Raw genomic sequence first — 9,550 nt, forward strand, 5'->3', positions numbered from 1 at the left:
TCCAAGACCAGAGATGATTTATAGAATTTTAGCACACAATCAGATGACCAAAGCAGTTCAGTGAACCCACAGCTTAACCCCAAAGCTAGTTCGAATAAGCTCAAATGGCTTCCAAATGGACTCAGAATCAAATCAGACCAACACAGCACCCAAATTGATCCTAAATGCCTCAAACTGAACCCAAAATCTACTCGAACACCAACCAGAAACACTTTTGCACTTCGATTACCAGAGATTAAGCTAGGAAAATCCAATCAATAGCTAACAGTTGTTAATCACTTAGAATTTTAATGAAACAGTAATTTTTTTTGGTTTTTCTATTATTTTTGTTGTTTTTGGTTTTTTGAAGAGCTAGATCTAAAATGAAAATCAAATCTGAAACTCAGATTTGCAAAAAGGGGTTTTTGGGGGGAGAATTTGGTGGCTCCCAAAACTTGTTCTCTAAGGCATTGGCATGCCTTTTTATAGGCACAATGAGGGCAGCCCTCAGATTTTCAGTTTTCTTTTTAGTCCCTATTTTATTTTCAGACTAGTCCTTTACTTATTGACTTGTTCCTCAAGTTAGTATACTAAAATTACTGAAATTACACTACATTCCTACTTTGGAAGATCATAGAAGCTTCTAGTGTTAACTACCATGTTCTTACCCCTTTTAAGTGCCCAAAATACCCCCTGGATACCCCTGAAACTACTAACCTAGGCAGACCTAAACCTCCAACCCTGATAATTGGTCAAGGATTGACCATGGTTAAGCAAAGATCTGTCATACTCAGCTATATCCCTCAAATAGATAAACTACTAATTAAACTAGACACTGAAACAACAAATAAAGATCAAACATTGATTAAACAGGGTTACCAAGAGAATTGAAACCTACACTTAGTAGAAACACCGAACTGAAACAATGGAATTCATCGAAACCAAAATAAGCTAATCAGAAATCAAAATCAAAATTAACTAATCATTGAAACAAACACTAATCAATAACCAGATTATGAAAAACTAAACTATTATGAATTAAATCTAATCTAATACGAACAGACACAAACTAATTAAAACATACAGAAACATACATGAATGAATTAAACAGAGTTTGAACTAATTTTAAGATTCAGATAATAAAAGAAGAAGAAAATAAACATAAACAAAAACTTACTCATGCCAGTTTGAAACAACTGAATTCCGATTCGAGCTCCGGAATGATGTACACGCGTGTTCTTTAGTAAAAACAAGCGAATACATTATCTCGAGACCTGACTCGAGCTCCAGATTCAGGAGATTGGGAAGGTTCGAGGAACTGAGATCTCTAGGGTTCTGCCCCCTTTTAAAAATTGAAATTCGAAGCATCGGAGGGGGATTCGAGCAAAGACAGACAGAGATTTGAGAGGAGGGAGGCTAAGAGAACTTAGGGTGTTATTTTGAAGCGGTTTGGGGAGTAATGCCGCCGTGCACGGCGGTGGCGGTGCTAGGGTTTGGGTTATTTGGGGCGTTTGATTAGGATTCGAGGGCAAGATATGGAAAGAGGAGGACGAGGGGAGATTGGGGTGTTAATTTGGAGTGGTTTGGAGACCGGCCGCCGCCGTGAGGCGATTCCCTGCGGCGGCAGACGGCGGAGACGGTGACGGAGGAACAAGGTACGATGAAGACGAATTTGGTCTCTAGAGTTTGGGAAATATTTGGACATTTTTATGTAAAATCGGGATCAATTGGGGGCCGTTGGATTAAAGAGGATGGACGGCCTGGATTGATTAGACCAAAACGGCGTCGTTTTGTATATGGGGGGGTCTGGACCGGGTTAATGGGGATTTGGGCTTGGACTGGGGACTGGATTTGGGGGTCTTGGGCAATTGGGCTGGGATTTGCACGAAAATGGCCCAAAAATGGCTGGCCTGATTTGCTCTTCTTTTGTTTTCTTTTTAATCTTTTATTTATTCTTATTTTGTTTTTGTTTTCATTTGTTTATATATTTTTTTTATATTTTCTGACTTAATAAAAATTCAAAAATAAAGACCTAATATATTAAAAGTTAAACTAATTCCTAAAAATGTTTAAAAACTTTTTCATGGCAAATTCAACAATTAAAAATGCAAAACTGGACTATTTTTGTTATTTTCTTTATATTTTATTCTAAAAACCACTTAACCCCTAACTAATCCTAAAATATGAAACTAAATCCTAAATGCAAATGCCAAATGTATTTTTTTTATATTGTTCATACGAATTAAAACAAACCCTAATAAAATGCAACAATTATCAGAAAATAACACAAAAATTCACAAAAATTGTAAAATAATAAAGAAATCATTTTTGAATTTTTGGGAATAATTCATATAGGGAAAAAATCACGTGCTCACAGTGGTATTTCTATATCATTATGAGATTTTATATATCAGTATCAGCAAGGTAAAGGTAATGGTTTTGGATTCGCAGGAAGTCCCTTCAGGGTAGGTTTTTTCGAAGTGGCGCTTTTGGGAATATTTAAGAGAGTATTCATCGGCTTATGAGCCTTAGACGATATGGTTTCATGCTTGTGTCTCGTATGGTGAGTCTGGGTTGAGGAACTGTGGTGTTATATCAAGAAAGAGTATCAAGTTGAAGATAAATCAAAAGGAAACTCAGATAGATGGGATAGCTTGGTAGTAGGCCGGATTGGCATGGTAATGGATATGATCGGTTCTTGAGTGCTTATGAAGCGGTGGGTTTCCACAGGTGTTTCGTGGCAATACTCTTAGGTTTTGATTGTTTGTGTAGCTTGGTTGAGTTAGAAGGAGTCAGTTCTGATGGTTCGGTTTTGTGTAAAAGGGGATTCATAGAGTTCTTGATAATTTCTACCATGGTTAGAGATGTATAATTTCTACTGGCATGAGGAGCATGGGATGTATAGTGATTTTCTCCTAGATGGGATCAAATGGAAAGTTCTTGACTAGTTGAGTATATATTTGATTGTGGCTCGGAAGGGATTATGAAGTTCTCATATTTATCATAGGATGGCATGGTATATGTGGTATGTTGTGTAGGGTTGAGATTGGCATGGGTGAGGTCACAGTTCAGTTTTGAAAGGGTGGTCATAAATTCTTAGACAGCATTGGCAGTTTCAGATGACTAGGTAAATGATATTACTAAATGGTGTGTCTTGATAAGGGTATAAACTTCAGAAAAAGGGCAATGTGTTTGAATTAAGGATACTTCATTAGTATTGTGGCACTCTCTTATTGGATCGACTGTCGATATTCAAGTTGGCTTGGTAGCACAGAAGAATTATAGGAGTATCCCTCGTGGAATGATCGAGTATCGGATGTGTGTTAGATGTTCGGGCAGCGTAGCTGGGATCAGATATGGTGATTCGTGTGCTTTATAGATTGGGAGACTGAGAGTTTCCGTGATTAGATGGCTTTGTGGTTGTGGACTGTGAGAAAATAGCTAAGGTTTGTCAGAGGGTAGTATGTGCTATGATTCAGTCATTGTGAACCTTCAAAGAGTTAATTATCTATTGTGGGTGACCAGAGTTGATTTGGGGTTCATTGGTAGGTCCAACATGGATGTGTGTTCTGCACCTGGTCAGATTTGTTTACTCCGAACTGCTATTGTTGAGAGATGTGCCATTCGATTGTTGTTGAGATTATTCGTGATCTATGAGTTACTCTCCTATGTTACGAGGAGTTGAGATTTGGTGGTTATATGCACAAATGGTGCGGTTTCAGTTGGGCTTTATAGCTGGATTTGAATGAGACAGGTATTTGGGTGTTGCATGATTTGTTGCACATTGGATATGTTACTTCGGACTGGTGTGGCATTGCGTCATTTGATTTTCCATGGTTATGGTGATTCACTTTTAGGTGCTAGGCATCAAATTGGCTTGGTTGATGATTTTAGGCATGGTGACTTGAGGTGTTTCATGCGGACCAGTGTTTGGATAGGGTCGCGCATTTCAGCGAAGTTATGTGGAGGTATGATCCTTCGAGCTAGATTCGTATGTTCTGTTTCTACGAGGTGCGACGGGCTCACAGCATTTTGTGTGGTGGTACTGGTGAGCTTGTGGTACAGCTCTCTCATTTGAGTCATTACCATGATTTGAGTATGTTCAGATTGTTGCTTATTAGTGCGCGGATTGCACGAGTTGTGGCTTTAGATTGTATTGGTGTGTCATGTCACCAGAGTAGTTGTGTTGGAACTAGATGAGATTGTTGGGATCTAGAATGAATACAAACGGATTCGATTTCAGCGTGTTGGAGGGATAATATTGATGTTCGGCTCAGAAATTCGCTATGGTCCTTGCTAAAGGAGAAGTGGCTTCACGAATGGTTGATCTGAGGAGTGCTTATGACTTCCTATGTGTTTCATTTATCATTGGCAGTATACAGAAGTGTTGTAATGAGGCTTTATTTGATAAAAGTCTTATTATCGAAATTCAGATGTTTTGAGCAATTGTTGTGATTAGAAGTTACCGCTACAAGTTTTTGAGTTATGTGGTATGTCATGTAATTGCACCTGAGGTTGCAGGTATGGGTTATTACAACTTGTTCGGGCTTATTCAGAGTATAAATGTGAGATTTTAATCTTGTAGATGATTTCAGAAGTGGAAATGTGGTTCTAAGGTTTATGGGCTAGGTTGGATTGCAAAATTTCAGTTACATTGTGTTATTGGACCTATATGAGATAGGGTGACGTGGGATCACCCTCGGGTATGTGCACGGTAAGGTTACACAGCGATTTGATGGTTTTCGGAACAACTCTGGGCACATTCGAGGACAAACGTATGTTTAAGTGGGGGAGGATGTAACGACCCGACCGATCATTTTGAGCTTTTGGACTTTGCTCGCCAATTCTTGGGCATGACTAGCCCCGTGTGATGTATTATGACTTATTTAAATCACCGGTTTTGGTTTTCAGGATGATCGGAATGAATTTGGAAGAACAGTTCTCAGTTTGAAGCTTAAAAATTTGAAAGGTTTGACCAAGTTTTGACTTGTTAGCATATGATCTCGGATTGGAATTTTTATGATTTGGTTAGCTCCGTTAGGTGATTTGGGACTTAGGAGCGTGATCGGAATGTGTTTTGGAGGTCCGGAGTAGATTTAGGCTTGAATTGGCGAAATTGGAATTTTGGCGTTTTCCGGTTGGTAGGTGAGATTTTGATATAGGGGTCGGAATGAAATTCCGGAAATTGAAGTAGGTCTGTTGTGTCATTTGTGACGTGTGTGAAAATTTTCAGGTCATTTGTACGAGGTTTGATAGACTTTTTGATCGAATTCGGAATTCGGAAGTTTTGGAATTCTTAGGCTTGAATCCGAGGGTGATTCGATGTTTTGATGTTGTTTGGAGCCTTCCGAAGGCTGGAACAAGTTTGAATGATGTCATGGGGTGTGTTAGCATGTTTGGTCGGGGTCCCATGAGGCTCGGATAAGTTTTGGAAGAGTTTTTGGAAGATTTTGCCGTTTTGAGCATAAGCATGTAATGATCCAAAGGTCCATTTTTAGTTCTAGAGATCGAAATTTGATCTCGAGACTTCCGGAATTTTGATAATGAATTATAGGAGTGATCTGGAAAGTTTGGTCTAATTTCATCAAGTCGCGATTGAGTTTTTGACGCGAAACATGAGTTAATTGTTTAACGAGCGAAATGGGTATCGCACTGAGCAAATGAGCTCCGAATTGAGTTTCGATTGAAGGACTATGTTCGTATTATTATTTGTGACTCAGGAACGAGAATCATCGAATTCCGGGTTCGTATGGTGGAGTTAGAGCCTTTTTAGTGAAAATAAATATTGCTGGTGCAGCAGGATCTGGTGCGCACCTTTAGCGACCAGATATGGCACTTTTTAGCGACGGGAATGTGGCTTTTAGCGACCAGAATCGGGTCATTAATGCTGTTTTGGTTTTTTTGCTCATTTTCACGTTTTTTTGGTGAAAGAACACGGCTTTGAGCAAGAAATCATGGGAAATCTTGAGGTAAGTCACTTGTGATCATTTCTACTCTATAATATTGAATTATCATTGAATAATTCGACTAGATTACATGTTTTTGAGGTGTAAATTGGGGATTTGGACCTAGGGATTTGAAAATAAGATTTGAAGATTTTGAGGCCCAATTGTTATCGGAATTTAGTAATTTTGGTATGGTTGGACTCGTGGTTGAATGGGTTGTCGGATTTTGTGAGTTTTGTCGGATTCTGAGATGTGGGCCCGGGGCCGGGTTTGGCCAATTTCGGGATTTTTGATGTAATTTGATAATTTTCGCTTGGGCTTCGTTCCTTTAGCGTATGTTGATGATAATATACTAATTTTGGTTAGATTTGGAGCATTTGGAAGCCGATTCGAGGGGCAAAGGCATTGCAAGATAGATTTCGGGCCGGATTAAGTTGAGTAATGATTTTAAATGCTGTTCCGAGGGTATGAAACCTCGGGGTTCACAACGTCATGCTATATTGAGGTGAAACACACGCTAGATGACGAGCGTGGGATCATGCACCGTTGGGGATTGTGACTTAGTCCATCCCGAATGACTATTTTTCTGTATAATTGGCAGCTAATTGTTTGATATTATTATACTTTGGGCTAAATGCCATATTTGGGCTTTGTGCCAACTGTTTGAACCCTTAGGGGATTGTTAATGATATTTTCCTCACTGTTTGATTTCATACTTGTGCTCAGTCATGATATATTTCCACTATTTTAGAAAAAACTCAGCTATGTTATTCTGTTTTAAACACATTAATTGATATTTTCAAAGATATTTGAGCTGAGCTTTATATTTTACTGATGCCCGAGGGGCTTATGAGATTCTGACTGAGTAAGGCCGAGGGCCTGTATCGCGAGGATACTTTTGGGTCGGGCTGCATGCCGTAACAGTGATATACTGATTATGATAATGAGGCCGAGGGCCTGAGATTATGCGCCACGAGGTGGCTTGATATTGATATGAGGCCGAGAGCCTGTTTATGATGCCACGAGATGGCTTGATATTGCGCTTGGGCCGTAAGGGGCCCCTCCAGGAGTCTGCACACCCCTAGTGAGCGCGGGTACCCATTGTGAAGTGAGATATAGCCCGAGGGGCTGGTATGGTTCTGAGATATAGCCCGAGGGGCTGGTATTGTTCTAAGATATTGCCCGAGGGGCGGATTTGTTGACATTGTGCCCGAGGGGCGAACCTCTATGTGGTTATCTGATGAAAATAATTTATTCATATATATTTTTATATGTAAATATTAAATATTTTAAATAAAACATGAATAAATATAACATATTCTCCCATATTTTCTAACATACTTTGCAGGAGAAAGAGCATATGAAAATCAAAGAAAAGAAGCAAAAAAAAAGTGGGAATTGAGTAGTCAACTGGGAATGAAGAAGCAAATGGACTAAAGCACCATAGTTGTGACGATAACAATTGGGAATAGAAATCACATAGTTGCAACTAGAGAACTACAGTTAAAACTATAGAACTATAGTTGAGACTATAGCCCTTCTCTGCAAAAGGAAGAAATTGATAAGGCCATAGTTGCAACTATGGAGAATCTTAGGCCAAAAAAACTCTATAAATAGAGAGTGCATGTTGGAAAGAAGAGATAGAGTCTTGTTGGAAGAAATCACTTTATAGTCTCTCTTTGTCTTTAGAATTTGCTACTAGTTGTCTTTATTTTAGAAGAATAATATTTATTCATAAGTTCTTTATTCCTAAATTAGTTTTTCTTACTTCGTAATGGAGTAATCTTTTTTTGTTGGGATGTTGATGAANTATTATTACTATTTATCTGTTACTATTATCACTAATTACTAAGTAGTACTATAACTACTACTGTCATATTAATATTATCATTTTCTCTTTGAAATAGCACTTTAAAAAGAAGAAAAAAACATATGTGTACTTTTTCCTATTATTGCTATCATTAGCTTTCCTTCATTATATTTAGTGTAATTAATATTTAGTACTATCACCTGTTATATCATTTTTTTTTTTACTTCTTTTTTATTTTTCAATATAGCTTGTTGTTACATATTATTATTTTCTTATCATTGTATATTTTTGTGTAATAATATTATTATTCTTATTATTATTATTATTATTAGTACTTCTACAGTGTTATTCTTATTGATCACTATCATTCACTAGTACAAATTTTGTTTATAATTAATAATACTATACTATTCAATTCACTGTTAGTATTACTACTAATGCTTATTGTTAGTTTTATTGTTTTATATTTTTATTTTATTTTACTAGATTAATTACTAGTATTATTGTCTACAATATTGTGGTGTTTATTTTTCTTCACTAACTACTATATTTGAAATTTACTTTAGTTTAGTATTAATTACTAGTACTATACTAGAAAGTAATGTTAATTTTTTTTTTACTTTTAAAATTTTAAGTAGTTTATGACCCGCTCTTCTATAAAGGAATTGGCTAATTACGATCCTGAAATTGAAAGATATCTTCGATTGCGCAGGAAGGAAAAAACATCATCTTCTCAAGGAGCAACTTGTGAAGAAATGGAAAACCATGAAGCAGAGGACATTAACCCACTTGGAATCCCACCTCCAGTCCATGTAGAGGAGCAATTTGATGAAGTGGCGCCAAGGCCAGCAAACAGAATCCTTAGGGATTATGCTAGACCTGATCGCTTCAACTGTGAATCTAGTGTCAGGAAGCCCCCAGTGGCAGCCAACAACTTTGAAATCAGGACCGGCCTGATTCAGACAATTCAACAATCATGTATCTTCACTGGTGATACAAGTGAAGACCCACATAGTCATTTAATTGATTTTCTAGAACTGGTAGAAACTGCTAAGTATAATGGAGTACCTCCTGAAGCTATCAAGTTAAGGCTATTTCCTTTTTCTATAAAAGGAGATGCCAAGACTTGGTTGCGAAGTTTGCCTCAAGGGTCCATTACGACATGGGACCAGATGACTCATAAGTTTTTAAATAAATATTTTTTCCCTGCTAAAACAACAATGTTAAGACAATACATATCTAATTTCTTGCAGACTGACACTGTGTTAGTTTATCAATCTTGGGAAAGATTAAAAGCAATGTTAAGAAAATGCCCACACCATGACATTCCTGAACATATGCAATTATACATTTTTTATCATGGGCTAAAACCCTCTGCTAGAATTGTGATAGATGCAGCTGCAGGAGGTTCTGTAATGGGAAAAACCACAGAGGAAGCATTGCAACTGTTGAATAAAATTTTTGAGAACGCTATCCAATGGCCATCTGAGCGTATAATCATTAAAAAGGCTGCTACGGTAAATCAGGTTGATGCTTTAAATACACTAATGCAGCAGATTGTTTCTTTGGCACAAAAGTTTGAAGCTTTTCAGGTGAGTACACAACAGTCAAATCAATTTGAGGCTTGTGACATGTGCGGAGGAAACTACCAGAACCATGAATGTCAAGCAACCAATCAAACAGATGAACAGGTTAATGTCATCGGTTACAAGCCATATCCTTTTGGGAGTCCAATGGCACAAAAGCATCCAGGATTTCAGTTGAGTAACCCAAATGGTGCAGAAAACTCTCAAAGCTTCCAGAAACAACAGGTACA

This window comes from Nicotiana attenuata, unplaced genomic scaffold, assembly GCF_001879085.1.
Source record: "Nicotiana attenuata strain UT unplaced genomic scaffold, NIATTr2, whole genome shotgun sequence".
Taxonomy (NCBI): domain Eukaryota; kingdom Viridiplantae; phylum Streptophyta; class Magnoliopsida; order Solanales; family Solanaceae; genus Nicotiana; species Nicotiana attenuata.